Genomic DNA, 18302 nt, shown 5'->3' on the forward strand with positions numbered 1-18302 from the left:
CCGCTGTGCCCCCCAGGCCGGACTCCCTGTGTCTTCCTGTTCTGCCACAATTCCAGCGGGACTTGTCCACGTAACTACAAGACCCTACAGCGTCTCAAGGCACCTTACCTTTGTTCCAGTTAAACAGTCTATCTTGGAAGCCACGGCGAGAGACATCTGCTTACACTGGTTTGGCCAAGATGGGCGACATGATTATTCCCACTTGTAATGGGGTTTAGGCATCAGAGAAGAATTGTGGGGGCAGAAAGAGAGGGTACAGTAATACCTCAAAATTGGGATTTTTTTCTAATACTTTATTATGGAAATGTTTCATCCTACACACTAGTTAGAAGAGCAATACAGTGAAAACTCTTTTTTTTTTAATGTTTTAACGTTTATTTACTTTTGAGACAGGGAGAGACACAGCATGAACGGGGGAGGGTCAGAGAGAGAGGGAGACACAGAATCTGAAACAGGCTCCAGGATCTGAGCTGTCAGCACAGAGCCCCATGCGGGGCCCGAACCCACGGACCGTGAGATCATGACCTGAGTGGAAGTCGGACACTTAACCGACTGAGCCACACAGGTGCCCCATGAAAACTCATACACACAACTGAATTTTGCAGTTACCAAGGGTTATACTCGCTGTGATACTTACTTATCCATTATTTACCCTCTATTATCCGTTAACCCATCTTGTTGTGAGCCTTTCCCTGATGAACAGTGATGTTGAGTGTCTTTTCATAAGCTTGCCGCCTATTTGCATGTCTTTTTTGCGGACACGTAGAAAATGTATGCCCGTCCTTCTTTTGTTGGAGTGTAGCGTTTTATTATTGACTTGTAGGAGTAATTGATATATTTTGGATATAAGCCCTTCATTACTTAATTTTTTTAATGTTTTTATTTATTTTTGAGGCAGAGAGAGCCAGAGCATGAGCAGGGGAGGGGCAGAGAGAGAGGGAGAGACACAGAATCTGAAGTGGGCTCCAGGCTCTCAGCTGTCAGCACAGAGCCTGATGCAGGGCTCGAACTCACAGACCGTGAGATCATGAGACCTGAGCTGAAGTCAGACTCTCAACCGACTGAGCCACCCAGGCGCCCCTAAGCCCTTCATTATTTATAGACAAATGCTGGGTACTTGGGATTCAAAGACAAGTAAAATGGATTCAATCCCCTAAATACAACAGATTTGAAATCTATAGAGAGTTAAGTCAATTAATGATTCAGATTTATTTTCTGAACATATCTTGAAAAATATTTTCTACCTTGACACCGAAGACTTATCGTGAAGTCATGAAATCCCAGGCTGGGACAGCGTATTCATTTCTTACGGCTTTTGTAACAAAGCACCACCAACTGAGTGGCTTAAACAACGGAAGTGAATTGTCTCAGTTCTGGAGACCAGGAAGTCTGAAATCTAGGTGTTGATAGGGCCATGGTGCTCTTGCAGCTCTCCTAACTCCCAGTGTTCACTGACAACATTTGGTGGTTCTTGGCTTATGGACTCTCCCCAGGCGTTGCCTTTGTGTTCATGGCATTCTTCATGTGTGTGTGTGTGTGTGTGTGTGTGTGTGTGTTTCCCCTTTTTACAAGACAGCCAGTCATATGGGAGTAGGACTCACTCACCCTAATGATCTCATCTTCGCTGATTACATCTGCAAACCACCTATGTCCAAACAACATCACATGTACGTGTACTGGTTTTTCTTCAACACAACAGGAGCAAAAGCTCATAGCAGACCACCGCACTAAGTAGTGAGTGTGTTCCTGGCGATAAACATCATGGGAAGATAGCTATGCGCTATTGTAGGTCAAGACCAGCGAACAAAACAACGATAACCCATGGTCTAATTCATGTTTGAATAAATAGTCAAACAGAAAGAAAAAGAAATGTGGAGGTGGGAGGGAGTGGGAAATAGAGAAGAGACGAGCGCACAGGGTATTTGGGGGAGAGAGTTATATCCGTATTACTTAACGTTTGCTAAAACCCTCTATCTCCTGATTCCAGCCAAAATCCAGTGAGTGGCCAATGCAATTATTTATGACATAAACTAGTCTCTATATCAAGATACATCTTTATCCACAAGATTCTCCCGGGCCGACCAGCTGCCAGGCATGGCTGCATTCCCACTGGGCTGTTAATGACTACTTTTGACAAGAAACTAGAGCCTTCTTACTGATGAAATATATATGTTTAAAACAGGGTTTCTCTGAACGTATGCACATAAGACTGGTTTTTATAATGCATCCTAAACCAAACAGAAACAACAGAAATAACACTAAAAAAAGATTTTAAGAAGAATGAAAAAAGAAAAGGCAAATATTATTCTCCTCCGAAATATTTGAGCCTACAATTAATTTTTCTAAACAAAATCTCACAAGCAAACACCACAAATCTGAACATTTGCTCGATCAGCTGGTTGGCAAGGACTGTTGGATGAACAACTGAAGGCGGGAAAAAGGCCCTCCCAGCAGAGCTGGTCTGGACTCAGAGATTTGGGGCACCTCCTGTCACACTCCAGATGACACGGCTTGTGCACACGTGGGAGAAATGTCGGGGGAAAGGAAAAGCTAGAGACAGAAGACTGAGAGGCTGACCAGGGAGAACAGAATTCATGACTCCTGACAGTGGCCTTCCAGACTGCAGAAGCCCATGTGACCCTCCCTCCTTGTCATCACCCTGCGGGGGGCGTTCTTTCCTGGGCGTTCTTTCCTCTGTCCTTAACTCAGGGGGGGTCAGCTCTAGTTCTGCAACAATGACTCACCCTTCGTCCTGCCTCCCCTACGTGTCAGGCTCAGAACAAAGGAGCACACGAAGCCTGCATATCATTGCTGTCAAAAAGCATTTGATTTCTGTCTCTCTTTCTCCCCCAACCCTCTCCGGGACTAAGAGATTAAGGCACATGTGAATACCGTTCACAAGGGATGCTTTTTACACCACAATGAGATTCCCTCCTAGGGGGAATTTTATGCAAAGCCTGTTGCATAAAATACAGAGACATTTCCAGGTCAAAGAAACAGATGGAAATACAAAATAGTCTCTCTTCTGGAATCAGCATCACCAGCCATCTACCTGTCCCTGATAGCTCCTAAATTGCTCACTGGAATTTTTTTAAATTATGGAATACAGTCTGTTTGTGGTTAAGAATTAAAAAACATGTCCTCACTTCATATGACATCAGCTTTATGCTCATATCAAAGCTAGTTAGAGACATTAAAAGAAAAGTAAACTGCAGACCAATAACTTTTGTGAATATTGATGCAAACCCCCTCAACAAAATATTATCAAACTGAATCTCTGATGATAAAGGTAGAAATCAACAACAAAACAAAATAACTAGAGGGTCCACAGTCATGTAAAAAAAAAAAAAGAAGAAGAAACAACATAATCCTAAATATCTCAAAACTGAAAGAAGAAATCACAATGACTACTAGAAATATTTTGATCGGGGCGCCTGGGTGGCACAGTCGGTTAAGCGTCCGACTTCAGCCAGGTCACGATCTCGCGGGCCGTGAGTTCGAGCCCCGCGTCAGGCTCTGGGCTGATGGCTCAGAGCCTGGAGCCTGTTTCCGATTCTGTGTCTCCCTCTCTCTCTGCCCCTCCCCCGTTCATGCTCTGTCTCTCTCTGTCCCAAAAATAAATAAACGTTGAAAAAAAAAATTTAAAAAAAGAAATATTTTGATCTAAATTCTAATAACGATGTTGCATATGAAAACTTTGCAGTATGCTGATAAAACAGTACTTAGAGGAAAATTTATAGCCCAAAATGTACACGTTAGAAGCACGTAAAAACTTAAGGTCAATCCAATTTTCATATAAAAATGTAGAAAAACTCAGCAAATCAAAATAAAACAAAAAGAAGGAAAAGATCATAAAAATAAGAAATCACTGGAATGGAAAATAAACACAAACAGAGTAAATCAAAACAGCCAAAGTTGATTCCCTGGAAATATTAATTCAGTTTCAAAGCCACTGGCAATACGGATCAAGGGCAAAGACAGACAAGGCGAATTGTCAATGTCAGGAATAAACAAGGGTACATCCCTAGAGATCCCAAATACATGGGGATTCCATCTTTCCTGGGCGTTAAGAATAAACGGACGTTGGCTGTTCTAGGGTTAATTAAGTAGTTGAATCGTTTCGGGGCATCTTGTCTTCTCCTCTGGGCTGCCAAATGGCTGCCCAATGGCTGCCCTAGCTCCGACATTCCATCCTCAAAGCACTGGGATCAAAGGCATTTCACCGTACTGAGACTTTCTCCTCACTTGCCCTTTGGTATCAAAAGGAAAACCCTTCCCAGAATGAAGCCCGTAGCCTTCACCTTCTACGTCATCAGTCAGAACTGAGGTTATGTTCCCCTCGAACAGAGACTGTGAACAAGTAATGTGGCATCGAAGGTTCCTCAACTGTATTTGGAAATTGTTCAGTGATCGAGAAAGAAGGGGAGTAGTAACTTTTGGGCCAACACCAATATTCTCTGTTAGACTTAGAATTCTGCTCAGCTGCATGAGCAAATATATGTTCTCTTTTTCAGCAGCTAGAACTGGAGGTCTGTTATTTGTCCATAACCTGCGATTATACGGGCTCAAATGAACTGAATCCTATTCATTCATTAGTATCTGTCCTTGGAAATCAACATAATGAATGTACTAGCTACAAGCCGCTCATAGTCATTAAGTTAAAAAAAAAAAAAATTTGTCTTTCGTTGCCAACCATTCCTATGTCTGTGTTACTACACATGTTTATGAATAATAAAATGACATTTACTCTACAATATTTTATAATGCAAAGGTTCTTTTTTTACCCTGCAGATAACAAGTACACGAGTAAATAAAACACAGCTCCATTTAAGAAGGAACGCCAGTTTAGCTGGACCAGATATTCTGCTCTGTGAGGCATACACGGGCCTCTAAGAGCTCCCATGTCCATAACGTGCACAAAATAATTCCAACTTACTGAGCGAGGGGGTATGTTGGAAGTACAGGGGGTTAAAAGAGAACAGACGGGTATCCAAGAAGAATCGGAAAAATGCTCTTGGAAGAGAAGCACGGAGTAAAAATATACATCCTGATGGTTGACCATGTGTTTTTCTCGCTATAACTTTACCCAAATAGAAATAGACACTGACTGATGTGGTGTGGCTCATTCCTGAATCGTACTGTCTGTTTATGATGGAAGGCTATTGTGAGATGGCCTGAACTGGGTGGTGCACCGAATCTTGATGTTATGATTGAATGAGAAATGCATTTGGATCCCCTGAATATCATATAGTTGTTTCCTAAACAAATCTGGTTAAAGAAAACATCAAAGGTATTTTTGAGAAAATAGAACTTGGGAAAATAAATTCAGTCCAGCTGACATTAAACTCTGCTCCTGTCAAACCGAACAGGATTTTAATGTTTCTTGCCTGTTAAGTATTAGTGAGGAATCTGTCCAAACAGTAAAAAATAAAATCCCACAGTCATTAAATCAAAGTAATTAGGACTCCAGTGAAAGTGGAATCAGATGTTTTCTCTTACTGGGAGCCATCCATCCACCGAGGTATTTGCAAATCCGTGACTTCAGATGGAGAGCTAGTTAGATATTATGATAGAGGGTTTTTCTGTGTTATACAGGTTACACTATATTTTTGACTATTTCATGTAGGGCACGAATTCTATAGCGAAATTAGAGTTTCGGAAGCCGTGTGCTGATCTTTCGACTGCAACCTGGATCACTTAGCTGCGTACACATAAGTACTCCCCAGACGCTGTAATATTTTCCTTGTAAATTGTCAGTGTGGAATTCTTCTTTGGTTTGGGACTCTGGTGTATTTTACTCCCTCACTCCCGTAACAGGGTGGAAATTCTATTAACTATGCTGTGCGCTGTAAATCACCTCCACCGAGGAGTAGAGTAAGATAGCAGCAGAAGCCTCAGATGCAGATGCCTCATGAATCAAAGGAGCACCAAATCCTGAGTTCGTTGGTTGAGTGGCTAGGGGCTTTCTCTGTTAATTTTAACACCTCAAAATGTGGTTTTTCGCGTCTATTCTTGATCCTGAGTTACACTGTATTCCTAGCCAGTAGGAATAAATTAATGAACAGGAGGAAAACAACCTCCAGAAACAGTTCAATGAAACTGGCCGCTTTGTGGTGTTGTATGTAAAAAGAAAAACCACAATTTTTCGATGATTAATAATACTTGGGATTAATATAGACATTAAGACACCTTGCATTTCTAAGTCTAATACAAATAAAAATAATGCCAATTGCAAACACATATTGACCAGTCACTGCACGGCAGCGTCTGCTAAAGGGGGTCAGGGATTCGCACTCTTTGCTGTGGAACCACAAAGCCAATCCTTTTTAACCAGTTTCTTCCCCCACCTCCTAACTTAGAAACAAGACATGCCGGAAAAGTGGGTCTGATGATACAGTTGTAGGATGATGCTATCACCAGCGATTTGCATGGTTTCATTTCAAACGATTATATCATCCATTTCAAAAAATTCCCATTTCTGTCAAAACTTTACCTCGTAGGCGTGAATAATAATGATGGAATTTCACAGCCCACCAGGGTTTTGGAGGACAGAGCAATCTGCAACTGGGGACAAGGAAGACCCCGGGGAGGGGGGGGAGGGGGGGCTGATGGCATATTCTCATCCTCCCCACCCGTTGCCCTTTCCACTGTCCCTCGCACCGCCTCCGTGACACAGGTAAGCCAGCCAGGGTGTTGCGGGCAATATAGTTGTTTCTCTTGTCTTCTTGCTTTGCTGTCCCAAGTCCGCGATCAGCGTGGTGGTGGTGATTTATGGAAGTCAGCGGGGCATTCATGACATGGTGGGGCGGGGAGGCGGGGGTGGGTTAGGGGGCACCAAAACACACTGTTCTGACTTAAAATTTCCATCGTACTGTTTATACTGTGAATAGTACAACACCGCCTTGAAGAGCCCCCTGACTTACCGGCAGGGGTCACCTGGAAGGGAGGTCTGGTTAGCTCCTTCCTCCTAACGTCCTCGGGAAGAAGCCAGAGGGAGAGGAGGCATAAATAGAATGAATGTTCTGTGCTCAGCGATCCTGTGTGATACATACTAATATTTCTGTCTTGCGTATGAGAAAAGTGAGTCTAGGTATGTCCGTGTTCCTTGCTCAAAGCCACAGACTTTGCAGGTGTCAGAATCTGAAGTCAAAGCAGGGCTTAGGTAGAAGCCCCTGACGATAGACAGAGTTCGTCTGGGAAGAAGAGATCCCTGCAGACCAATCACACGAAGTCTGGGGATTTGGTCCAGGGTAGTCTGGGGTAAAGGTGTAGTTCTAGGGACCTTTAGTTCTCTCATCTTGGAACATTGCCAGAACTAAAAGAGGAGATCCTTACAGCTTAGTTGGCTAGACAAGAATGAAGCGACCTAAAAGAGAACATGCTGACTGTTAACAGTCCCCTTTGACTGGGACGCCAAAGGCACAATGCAGGAAAAAATATAGAAGTTGAAGAGTCTGAGAACATTTGGTACCAAGGTAAAGGGCCCGACTTACTGAGGCAGCCCGTGATGTCATCCCCATTTAAAAATCATGACTAGGACTCATCACGACAATGTTTAAAAGGAAAGAAAGATGTACAACAAACTCTGAGATTATCTTCATAAAAATTGTTCAAAAGTCTTAAAGGCTAAGACTTCTGTTGCCTGAGACATTTTCATAGGTAAATCATCTCCTCGCCAAATGATATTGGATGTACGGGTGAGCAGTGAGTTAATAAACAAAAGTCGTATGTGGAAAAGAGAAACAGAGTTTTTTTCCCTTTACTGCTCTTTCTATTGAATTGTCTCCATTCAAAATTTTCTTCCATAGCTTCACTCTGCAATGCCATTTGGAAAATGGAATTTAATTTTGAATAATGTAATCAACTATATCAGGGATTCATCGGGGACGCAACCATTTGTACAAATCTCATGTTCTATTGACTCTCGTTTATTAAAAATGAAATTATCTCAAAATACACACAAGAAATGAAACAACGGCTGTGAACTCCCCTCCCCAGAACATAAATACTAATGTGAATGTTTTAAGCTGTTTCTTGACATTTTTTTCACATGAAAGCAACATAATGGCTTTCACTATAGCCACAGTCTCTTACATTACTGTTATTATTATTTAAATTCCAAGAGTTATTGGTCTCTTTAGTTGCTGCATTGTTATTATTCATACTAGTTGCTTATTTACCATACAGAGTTTTAGACCTCCAGGTTGCGTTTTGGAAGACTGGTGGCAGAATAAATCATCGGCTTTCCAACTGTTTAGTGGAAATTGAAGCAGGTAACATTTGCTGTAACACTATCGTTGGAAGCATGCGCTTTATGAGTAGATAGGCTGGTCATGTATGGAATATGGGATAAAGGGCCAGAACAAAGCTGTTTCTACCCCAAACTCAGATTCTAGGCAGGGGTCTATTTCTGTTAGCCCAGAGGCTGTGTGATGGGCAGTTTGATACAAGGGATCCAAGCCAAAATCCTGGAGGGCAGCTGAAGTCAAGGGACTAAGCAGCTGTCTTAAAAGAAAGATGGGGATTTTACAAGAAAATTGAAATCCGGAATTAGATATGGATGGAAACTGAACTATCCATTTCACACAGCCAATACACTCTGTTCCCTCTGGCTTCGATATTAAGTCTCTGCTATAAAGTATCGAGGTAAATGTGGGAGGGAGAATTGAATTTTAGCTCAGAGAAGGTCCTTCTGGGGGCTTTCTAGGAAAGCATTATGACATATTGCAAGTGTTATCAGTCATGTGATCTTTTTGGAATTATTTCAACTTTCCAAAACCCTCATTTTCCTTACCTGTATACAATGGAAATCAAAAGAACTACAGGACAATGAACTTGCAAAAAGTAAAAAGACAATGAAGTCATACAGTAGTTGACACGGAGGAGGTGACATATGACGTGAGCCCCTGGCCCCTTCCCCTTAAAGTGGACAAGCTGCTCAGGTCTTACGTCTGAGGTACAGGCTTCCTTTAGAATTTCCATCCTCCCAGAGGCCCCGTTTCTGTGTCGAACCTCAAATGCTTACATGTTGGAAGATGTGGGGAAGAGAAGTCGTTGGTGGACTCATCACCTTGGAGTTGAATCCCTTGGATTCTTGGAGATCTGTCTGCAATAGATGTCTGTTCTTTGTGGCAACGGGATACGTTTGCCCAAGTCCTAGATTGTACCAAAGGTGAACCGAAGGAAGTAGGAAAGACAAAGGGAGCAGATCTCAGTGTCCCTGGCTGCACGGTCCCCTGACGTTTCTGTGGCTCCACAGCTCCCGCCGCCTGCGTTTTCCTCCGCGGGAGTCTCGTGTTCGTTAAGCCCCCTAAACAAGAACCGCTTTATCCTCTCAAATAAATCATAAAGCCACAATCTGTGTGGCCTGAGGGTCGTGGGTTTTGAAGTCAGAAGGCAAAAATACAATGTGCAACACGGGACTTTTCGGGTAAGATCCTATCTTGGTTGCCCATATGATGGTCTACGTACTTTTCTGAGACAAACCAAGGATTACTTACCTTTAGGCACCTGGTTTTCATTCAGAAAACAGAGAAGTTGCTTTCTCAAAGGCTACCCCAGGGCTGTTGCCATCATCTTGCCAGACACACAGACCTTTAGGTGGTTAATGGGGCAAATTCTCTCAGGCTTTGTATTGTATACATTTTATTAATGTGGCCAGTTGTGTTGAAAAAGTGAAGCATAATTAAGTCTTCTTTATTTTTTTTTTCAACGTTTATTTATTTTTGGGACAGAGAGAGACAGAGCACGAACGGGGGAGGGGCAGAGAGAGAGGGAGACACAGAATCAGAAACAGGCTCCAGGCTCTGAGCCATCAGCCCAGAGCCCAACGCGGGGCTCGAACTCCCGGACCGCGAGATCGTGACCTGGCTGAAGTCGGACGCTTAACCGACTGCGCCACCCAGGCGCCCCCATAATTAAGTCTTCTATTAAGTTCCCTAAGTACTTTATTTTACCTAATTCAGCGTCATCATTAATTAATATATCATCTCTACTGTTTGCCTGGAATGTAGAAAAGACAGTAATAACGCATACGCGTGGATGTGGAAATTAAGGCGCCTGGATTCTAATCTTTTTCTGTTTCTTGTAACTATGGAAGCAGGGGACATATTTCAGATGGGCATCATTTTCTTCACCTCCAAGTCGGGCATACAGAATGACCTCTTCATTCATTTCTTAACATGCTTCAGTATACTCCTCTTGTGTGGAGACCCTATTCATGACCGGAATCCCTGCCTGTCTAGAACTGGCATTCCAGTGAAGGATGACAGCCAATAAAAGATTATCGGAAAATAAGCACATTCTAGAATTATGTGGAAAGGTAAGTGCTATAAAAAATACAACAGAGTGGGGCGCCTGGGGGCTCAGTCAGTGGAGCGTCCGACTTCGGCTCGGGTCGTGATCCCGGGGTTCGTGTGTTCGAGCCCCACATCTGGCTGTGTGCTGACGGTGAGGAGTCTGCTTGGGACTCTCTCTCTCTACCTCTCCCCAGCTCATTCTCTCTCTGTGATAGATAAAGAGCCCAAGGACTAGAAATACTAAAGCTAGTAAGGGATAGAAGTAGTTGAACCTGGTTTTACGTTCAGGCCCTCTGTCTGAGCCACACCTCACTGACTCTACCCACGACGCCTCTTTTCCATTTCTCTTCATTCTGACTTCTGTCTTCAAGTGAGTTTTGCAGGAATTATGTTTGCATTAATTTCCTCAGTTCTGTTCAGTGTGGGAGTGGCTAACGGGCTCTCCCTGACAGGGACCCACTGACTCCCATCCCTGTTTCCTTTAGACAGTACTCGGCACAGGGTTTCCATCATAGACACCTGATTAATTTGTGGATTAATTTCAGTCCAGTTTTGAGTCATTCTTTAGAAATGTGGAAGGTTTCCCTCCATAGGGATGTCACTTTCTCTCTTTGTGCTGGGACCACTTTCTCCAGAAATACTCGAAGCATCTTAACCAAGAGCCAGTAAGTACGTGCCTGAAAGATTTCTACTTTTATTTTGTGAAGAGGGGTTCAGTTAATTATCAGACCGTAAACAACAGACAGAAACAGACTGAAAGCAGATATTCAATAGCACTTTAATTAGGCTGTGCTACTTGAGGATTCTTTTCAAAATAATAGTCTTAATATTGCTATAAACATCTTTAACAAAAGGGAATATTGGCAATGCTTACTGTCAGACCTGGCAATTAATTAAACCAACATATGTATTTAGAAATAGGAGGGGCGCCTGGGTGGCTCAGTCCGTTAAGCGTCCGACTTCGGCTCAGGTCATGATCTCACGGTCCGTGGGTTCAAACCCCACGTCGGGCTCTGTGTTGACCGTTGGGAGCCTGGAGCCTGCTTCGGATACTGTGTCTCCTTCTCTCTCTGCCCCTCCCCCACTCGCGCTCTGTCTCTGTCTCTGTCTCTCTCAGAAATGGGTGAACATTAAAAAAAATTTAAAAAGAAAAAGAAATATGGGCCCTAGGGGCCAGGACACGGGGTGGCTGGGTTGAAGCGGGGGGCCCGTGAGGACGTGGATGGGGCACAGAGCTACTGCCCGGCAGGCCAGGGCTGCCGGGGCCACGGGGGTGCTCCAACAAAGCTCACACCAAAGAATATGGTACCGGAGAATCACAAGACATTGTAGAGTAAAACTCTACTTTTCAGCCTCTTAATAGGATCACCCTAACTAATGACAAGGGATGAGTGAAGACAAACGAGTCATTGACATTTAGAAAGATGGTAGGCAGTGATCGTTTTATTTTATTCTACTTTTAGTTTATTTATCTAGTTTGAGAGAGAGAGGGAAAGAGAGGGCGAGAGCATGGGGGAGGGGCAGAGAGAGAAGGAGAGAGAGAGAACCCCAAGCAGGCTCCACGCGGTCCGTGCAGAGCCCAACGTGGGACTCGAACTCGTGAACTATGAGATCATGACCTGAGCTGAAATCAAGGGTCAGACGCTGAACCCAGGCGCCCCCGTTAAAAGCAGAGTAAGAATAAAAGCTGATGCATTTCCAGGAGTGGCGGAATGATTTGCTTGTGTTCATAGCATTTCTAAATGCATAAATGCTCAAGTTTTCCCCGTAGCTTGCTGTGTAATAATAGGAAAAAAGGTACATTGGCAACAGCAACCAATGACGAAGAGAGCGCATCACAGACAAGGACTGTCCTCGAAGAGCGTTATAATAGCTGAAAGGGAACCATTGGGAGGCTCCTCAATTAAGATCGATGGCCCACCCAGGGGTGGACACCACTGACCAGGACACCACCAAGCCCCAGTGACCATCAGAAGCTCACAGAAGGCGGTGCTAACACTTTAGAGGACTCTGTCCCCGATGGTGAGTCCACCGTTCTTGGTGGCGGAAGACCACAGAATGAGACATTGACGCTTACAGCAAAGGCCTCACACGTTAAGCTGGGCAGCTTACCAGAAGTGCTTACCGATGGGTGTTCCTCATCTAGGTGCTCAGTTGGATGATTCAGTTCTTAATATAGCAACAGAATACATTTTTTTTAGTTTCTTTCTTTCTTTCTTTCTTTCTTTCTTTCTTTCTTTCTTTTAAGAGAGAGAGCAGAGGAGGGGCAGAGAGAGAGAGAGGGAGAGAGAGAATCCCAAACAGGTCCCACACAGTCAGTGCCAAGGCTGATGTGGGGTTTGATCCCACGGACCGGGAGATCATGACCTGAGCCAAAATCAAGAGTCAGATGCTCAACCTGACTGAGCCACCCAGGTGTCCCCAGACTACATTTTTAAGCATGGAACAGTAGCATCTCACTGACCAGTACAGATAGAAGAACGAACAGAGAAACGTGGAGCCATCCTAGGACAACGGTAGAAGGGAGAAGGTGCTTTTACAGCCTGCAAATTGCAGGGTCCAGTTGTGTAAATATACTTAAAACTATTTGGAGGACGTATATGTACGTTCTGAAGCCGAACTCACGGTACCGCACATTCCCCAATGCCAATTATCGGTGCACAGTCCGTGCCAAGGAGATGGCCAACAAGGTGGAGTCCTTGGAGTCCCCCCAGATGGGTGCTTACGTTGGTTCCTTGGGGCTAGATGGCTGGCTTTGAGGGGTACGAACAGTTGAAGAAACACAGCCCTCCAGCAGGATTCCAAATTCTCAATGATTCCAATTCTCTACTTCGGTGCACAAACTTATTTTTATGGGCAGAAGTCAACATTCAGAGTTGAAACTGTATTGGGGCTCCCGGGTGGCTCATTCGGTTAAGCATCTGACTTCGGCTCAGGTCACGATCTCACGGTTCGTGGGTTCGAGCCCGGCTTCAGGCTCTGTGCTGACAGCGTGGGGCCCGGAGCCTGCTTCGGATTCTGTGTCTCCCTCTCTCTCTGCCCCTCCCCGACTCACGCTGTCTTTCTCTCTCTCAAAAATAAATAAATGTTAAAAAATAAAATAAAAATAAAAACAAGAAAACAGAGTCGAAATGGCAGGACGACAAATGACAAAGATCCTCTCCCTGACCAAACGCTGGCCAGGCCTCTCAGAGCCCCCTTCTCGGCCAGCACACACGCACTCCCCCTGGACTATTCGGGACAACTGGGCGTCAAAATAAACACTGTTGCCAACGGATTATGATCCTTTGGATAAAAACAGGAAAACCCAAGTCCCTATTGATGTAAATAAGCGCATGAGGATCTTACACTTTTGTTGAGGAACGGAATATTTAAAGCAACCACCCCCACGCAATGCTTGTCAATTACCAAGGGTGACCGACTGAGCTGTGACTGGAGAAGCCAAGGAGACACCACCCCCGCCAAGTGCTCCGAGTTAACCTCACAAGCAAAGGGACAAACCCAAGCCACACGTGGCCACTTGGGATGTGACGAACACAGAGACGCTTCTGTGGTTTTCTTGCCCCAAATGAAGAGTGTGGTTGTCATCATAAGCAAACATCAGTGTGGGCCTTGGTACAAAATGACAAACCCGGAGTCTTTAAAAGTGCCAAGTTTATGAAAGTCATGGGGAAGACCGAGGAGCTGTTTCAGGTTGTAGGAAACGAAGGAGAAATTGCAGTAGCAATGTGCAACTCTGAAATAGATCCTTTTCTATAAAGGACATTCGTGAAAGCTGGAGAAGCTCCATTGGCTTTGCAAATCTCGGGATGTTGTGATTGTGGCGTGGTCGTGGAGGAAGACAACAGGCTTGTTTGTGCAAAAAGCCCACGAACGTATCCACGCCACAGTTTATCCTCAACAATTTAAGTTTTTGTTTAATTGCAATTTTTCTGGAAGTTTGAAAGTGATTCAAAATCGGTGGAATAAGGCATAGAAAGAAAAAGATGTCTGTGCTCTGGTTTGACTGGGTCCAGTAGAAACTTCATCGCTCTATGAATCGATCTAATTCAGAGACATACTAGGTGCTTCCTAAATATTCACCAAATTGATCAAGGCATCGGGGAATAAAGGAATGATGAACACGTAGTTTATACATTTTCAGTTTACAAAATTGCCTTCCAAATATTTCTGACTTGCATTCTTTTAAAACCTTGTCAGCATTGGAAACTATATGCGATTAAAATCAAATTCCCCCACTGTGTTTATGAAGTTTTCTGGCATAGTCTTCCGTAAACAGTACAATTTAGTATAAATTCGGCTTGAGGCAACGAAACTCCAAGTCAATTAGTTAACCACGTCGACTTTGATTCTCTCTCATAACAAGAAATCCAAAGGCAAGAAGGGTCTCGAGGTGATTGGATCAGTGGTGCTTCAGCACAACCAGGGACCCAGAATGTGTCCTTCTTGCCACAGACTTCCCTTCAGCAGGTTGGGCTTTGTCCCCAGCATTGTTCTCCCTGACGGCTGACACAGTTCTAAGCGTCTCCTTATCCAACAGTCTCCTCATCAAACAGTTATAGACATGTTCACCAAAGGAAAATTCCCTCCACACAACCCTTTATAAGGGTAAAGAAACTTTTTCTCAGAAGCGGGCCCAGGATTGTCTACTCAGGCATCAGAATCACCATAAGCTTTTGTCTCAACCAAGCATTGGCAAGGAGAAACCACCATATTGGCTGAAAACAGTCAAAATTGGCATTTTAAGACTGGTGATAGAGGGGGAGGGGACAAGTGTTCCCTTTCCCTGATTCCATAACCATATTAAAGGTGGATATTTAAAAAAAAAAATGTTCTTCTAGCAAAAAATAAAAAATAAAAAATAAGGGAATGACAGCAAAATATTTGAATAGGTCATCAAAATCTTTGCAACAATGAGTAAATGGCGATGGTAAACAAGAGGAAAAATGATGTACCAGGACAGCAAATAATCCCAAGGTCTAGTGAGATTACAATGCAGCAAGAATCAACAGAAAACAGTTTCAGTATGTATGTACTAATATCTTATTTAGATAGCACTAACTTACATATAAGCTGTTTCAATTGTCACATAGATATTAAACCAACTGTGCTCTCTGGTAATCATGTAAGAAATCAAACTGATACCACAAATCTATGAAGTTGGTCACGGGACTAAGCCTGCTTCGATAAGACACAACATTGTACAGAAACACAACACCTGAGGGCAAATTCATTATTTTTTTTTCTCGATCTCATTGTGCACCAAATATTTCGTTTCCCTGAGTACACACAGCCAAAGGAACATCAAAGTTACTTTCAATATGATAGAACTGGGGAAAACAAATTGGATCCAACTGACTCCATAGCCCTGTCAAATAGAACAGAATTTTAATGTTTCTTTTCTGCTACATATTAGTGAGGAATCTGATCAGTAAAAAATAAAATCCCACAGCTATTATATCAAAGTAATTAGAACTTCAGTGATGGGTAAAAGTGGAATCAGATGTCTTTTCTGAAAGTAATTACGTGGCTAAAGTATGTTTTTATAAATCTGGTGCATGGGTTTGTAAATTTACTAAAAGAAGTGTTTATTCTTGTAATGAAGTCTGTCGAGTCGGATTTACTGGAGTTTGGTGCAAGATAATCATATTACTTTCAAAGGAACTTGACGCTGAATGTAGACAGAGGAGACCACAGGACATCACTCATGATGTCCGAACCCATCCCTGAGGATGACCCACAGACTTGGCATCCTTCACCCCTGTACCAAAAGCCCACGAGTCAGCCTTGACTTTGGGTGCACAGTTCAGCCCGACCGCTAATGCTGCCGTGTAATTATACATTCCGCTTATGGATGCGCCACTGGAATTTTCTAGACTTCTCACTTAACACTTGGAAGAAAGGTTTTTTTTTGTTTTGTTTTTGCTTTTGTTTTTTTTCCAAATTTTCAGAAAGGTTTTGTGTGAACAAGAATGAAAATTGCGAGTGATGTGATAAATTCCAGGTCCAATCAACTTTTCCCACTGATTCCAGTTAACTGACAGAAACATGTTCCTAGATTGAGAAGCGTCAGCTTCGTACACTGCATTAATTGCATTAACATTAACTACAAGGTCAATTCTGCCAAAGCACTGTGCATAGCAGAGCCTTTTAAAAAAGCCCCGCCCGGCTCTAAAAGGAGCAGTAGAGGTCATCGAAAGATCCAATGTCTGCATGTCTGAAACTGACTCCTTTAAGTGTGTCCAGAGTAAACACTAGTTTCACTTAAATTAACCACTCTGCTGTCTTGGTGATTTTCAGAGATTCATGGCTTACCCGTATGGAGGCGCCCCGATCGCTGGCTGCCTTATTTCTGCTTTTACGGGTGTTCAGCTGACCTCACCAGCTCAAAACGTGCAGTGATATTTGGGCAAAATAAACCCATGCATCGTTAGCACCAAGGACCTCTGTTGTGAATCCAGGGTCATCATTTCCAAATATCCAAAACCAAGTTTACAAATTCCCTCCTCCACCCTTGTTAGGATCCAGGTAGATTTCATTCAAGTGGTGATTAGACAACTCTTAGATCAACTTCCAGTGCTGCTAATGAACCCTGCAGGGGTTCTTGGAAGGCCATTCAAGTTTTGTAGCTCCTTTGAAATTTCGTTTTAGCCCAAGGCAAGTGGGGGGTGGGTGTTGCTGGGGATGGGAGGTAAACCTACTTTAATGATTTAAATGTTTTACAGCAGAATGACCTTAAGTGATTATGCTCCCACAGAGATTAACTGTACAAATACAAATGTGTATGTGTGTGTGTGTGTATAAGCTTACGATATATGTGCACACACATGCACATATAGAATGGAGGTACAGTTTTTCATAAACTTGAAAAAAGATTTTAATATTTCAAATTATACCTGAGCGAGCAAACTTTCGATCCTCCAAATGAGCTCTACGAGTCTTCCCCTGTACCAGATGCCAGATTCTAAAATAGCATTTCCCCTGAAAAATGAGAAGCAGCTAAAATGTTATCATTTGTCTCAAGAAATAACATGCTCAACAAATGTTAGAATGTGAAATTGTACATGATGTTCCATAACAAAGAGTTTTCAAATTAATCTCTGCAGGAAAAAAAAAAAATGTGATTTGCAAAAGAAGAATAAAAATATGTACATGAATCATCGATATTTTGTTACATAATCTGTCAACAAAACTTCCGTCTGTTTAAAAAAGAAATGCTGTGGGGCGCCTGGGTGGCGCAGTCGGTTGAGTGTCCGACTTCAGCCAGGTCACGATCTCGCGGTCCGTGAGTTCGAGCCCCGCGTCGGGCTCTGGGCTGATGGCTCGGAGCCTGGAGCCTGTTTCCGATTCTGTGTCTCCCTCTCTCTCTGCCCCTCCCCCGTTCATGCTCTGTCTCTCTCTGTCCCAAAAATAAATAAACGTTGAAAAAAAAAATTTTTTTTTAAATAAAAAATAAAAAAAAAATAAAAAAGAAATGCTGTTCGGTCGTTAGTGGCTGATGGAACATAAATTGCCATGACTTTTGCATCATCCTTTAGAAGTATTATCCATAACCTCCGTACCCCTGGAGGTCACGTGAGCGTTCTTTTCAAGCCAGACACCTGCACCCCTTCCATTCTGAGAGAGCGTCTACTGCTTCCAACCTTATTCTTCAGTAAGAATACGGTTACTTACTTTGACGGAACAGCAGCCTACCTTGGAAAGGAACATAACTTTCCCACCGCGAATGCTGCCGCGCACCTCGGAACTGTGAGACGTTGAACCCTGAAGTGTCTAATAATTCACAGACGCTCGGTCCTGAAATGGGTTTGCGAACATACATGTACGCGTATATGGAAGCAGGAAGAGGGCGAGAAGTCAAGGGAGAGGGGTGTTCTAACGCAGTCTCCACTTGTCTTCGCGTGAAAATGCTACGTCTTTCCTGCTGGTCCGCGGCTGCACCTGTTAAATTCCCCGAACACTGAAAGAGGGAAAGATGTAAATCAAGGAATGGGCTTTTTGGAT

The sequence above is a fragment of the Lynx rufus genome, unplaced genomic scaffold, assembly GCF_022079265.1.
Source record: "Lynx rufus isolate CCGP_SWC_20201006 ecotype Redwood Valley unplaced genomic scaffold, mLynRuf1.p SCAF_8, whole genome shotgun sequence".
NCBI classification, from domain to species: domain Eukaryota; kingdom Metazoa; phylum Chordata; class Mammalia; order Carnivora; family Felidae; genus Lynx; species Lynx rufus.